Source organism: Bombus affinis, unplaced genomic scaffold (assembly GCF_024516045.1).
Source record: "Bombus affinis isolate iyBomAffi1 unplaced genomic scaffold, iyBomAffi1.2 ctg00000209.1, whole genome shotgun sequence".
Taxonomy (NCBI): Eukaryota; Metazoa; Arthropoda; class Insecta; order Hymenoptera; family Apidae; genus Bombus; species Bombus affinis.
Genome location: NW_026108913.1, coordinates 57,501 through 60,000, shown reverse-complemented (window position 1 = coordinate 60,000; position 2,500 = coordinate 57,501). Strand labels below are relative to the sequence as shown.

The window sequence follows — 2,500 nt, the reverse complement described above, 5'->3', positions numbered from 1 at the left end:
GGTCACGAGGACAACACTACGTATATATATATATATATATATATATAATATATTCGATAACCGACACGAAGCGGTGCATAAGCGGGCGGTCGTACGAAAGGACGACTCACGACGCCGCTAGCACTCACGCAGGTCCGTGACGGTTCTCTCCGCTCTTATTCGTATCCTTCTTCGTGCGCTTCCTCCGACTCTGAAACGTTCTACGTATCGTAAGAACGACGGCGGGTTGTCGAAGGCACCAAGGGACAGAGAGAGACAGAGGTAGAGTTTCGTAGTGTCTCCCGTGAACACGATAGTTTATATATCGAGCATGCGTACGAATTGCACGGTCTCGACACGACCGCGACGAACGCCGACGAGCGTCCAACAATCGCTCGTACGTCGCGTACGTTCTCTCGCGTCCGCTCTTGTTCGTATCCTTCTTCGTGCGCTTCCTCCGACTCTGAAACGTTCTACGTATCGTAAGAACGACGGCGGGTTGTCGAAGGCACCAAGGGACAGAGAGAGACAGATAGAGAGGAACGACACGCAACGCAAGCAGTCTTAGGTTTACGTGAGCAACCCTCAGCCAGGCGTGGTCCAGGAATTGTATCCGTGGACCGCAATGTGCGTTCGAAATGTCGATGTTCATGTGTCCTGCAGTTCACACGTTGACGCGCAATTAGCTGCGTTCTTCATCGACCCACGAGCCAAGTGATCCACCGTTCAGGGTAATCTTTTCATATATTTTTTAAAACTCTTGTACTCCATGTACTCTTAATACTCGGTTCGAGCGAAGCCGAGATCCGACACGACCGACCAACGGGAATCGGACGCGCAGAAGTCGCCGGAAGATCGACGACACGAAAACGTTCGAAAATGAAATCCGACGAACGCGCGAAGATACGCGCGTCCGCCGGCCGGGCGAAAAGTACATTATGATATATAACAACCATCGAGATCGAAGCTCCGTTCGTCAGGAAACGACGGGGATATAACACCCGATTCTGAATCCTCTGTGCAGCACACGATCTCGCGAAGAAATACGCACGGTGGCTAGCCCATATATATATATATGTGTGTGTGTGTGTATATATAATACGATATGCATTCCTCTCGTCCAATTATTCAAGAAAAAGAGCGTGCGCCTCCATCGTTCGGGTGATGTAAAGATTCGATGGGACTCGCGCGACCCTCGGCCTCGAGCGGTCTTTCCTCCCAATATCCAGAAGCCGAGCTTTGAAAAAACTCTAGCGACGGCACGGGTGTCCGACTCACGACATCGAGGCTTCGAAGTCGGCGATCTCCTCCGAACGGATGGCGATCGCGACGACTCAAAGCGTGAAAAATCGACGAAAGAGAACACATCTCCGTTCAGGTGATTGTTTTTTTTAAAAAATAAAAAAATTCGATGGGACTCGCATCCATCTACCTCGCGCGGTCTTTCTTCCCAATATCCAGAAGCCGAGCTTTGAAAAAACTTCAGCGACGGCACGGGTGTCCGACTCACGACAACGAGGATAGACAGCCTGCGGTCCCCTCTGAACGGGTTATATGCGACGAACTAGACGAAACTTTAGTCGTTCAGGTGGTATAAAAAAAAAAAATTCGATGGGACGCACGCGCAGCCGTCGTCCTCGAGCGGTCTTTCTTCCCAATATCCAGAAGCCGAGCTTTGAAAAAACTCTAGCGACGGCACGGGTGTCCGACTCACGACATCGAGGGTAGACAGCCTGCGGTCCCCTCTGAACCAACTTCGGCTAGACTAGTTACGAATCGTTGCTACGCATCGTCATCATAGTCATCGTCATCATCATCATTATCATAGCGGGCCAACATCCACGCAATGCGTTTTCGTTCTAGGTTACCCGATCCACGAGTATGTTACAAGTGGTTTCGTTATTTCGAACAAAACGACATACGAAGAACACACGCCCTATGGGTAGGAAGCACGTTTCGAGAACGACCGAGAGCGGTGAAAGAGACGAAAGGTCGACGCGCATAAGGTATCCATGGATCTTCGAAGAGAACCTTCGAAGATATGTCGGTATCCTTTCTACATGCGCGACTCGCTACTCGTACTTTCGCTCTCGTCGACTCGTTTTAGTCGCTTCGTTCGATCCCAAAGAGGAGTCTTCGATGTCCCGTTGCTAGGAGGAGAGCAAACGCAACACAGACCACGAAACATAGAAGAGAATAGGCGAGCATGATCTCTCCGACACGAGGCACTTTAGAGATTTTGTTATTCGTTTGTACGGTCTCCACGACGCAAAAAAAAAAATACGAGATCGTGGCGGCGGGTCTTTCTGTATACGGCCTCACGCAAGCGCCTCGATCTCATTTCTCTTTACGGGTGGTTTCCATTCGTAATTTTTCGTTCGATATTCGTGTCAAAGTTTAATTTTCGAAAGCTCAAGTTCCCATTTATAGTTTTATTATAAAATCATAATATTCGCAGACGGCGGGTCTTTCTGTGTACGACCTCACGCAGGCGCCTCGAATTCGTTTATGTATGTATATA

General features: G+C 49.4%; 1 non-coding gene across 1 annotated transcript; it reads right to left on the bottom strand.

The window, feature by feature from the left end:
- Nucleotides 1–558: 558 nt before the first annotated feature.
- On the bottom strand, nucleotides 559–713 carry LOC126927759 (5.8S ribosomal RNA). Its single transcript, XR_007715851.1, has one exon. It is a non-coding gene; the product is annotated as a 5.8S ribosomal RNA (ribosomal RNA).
- Between the last annotated feature and the right edge of the window lie 1,787 nt (nucleotides 714–2,500).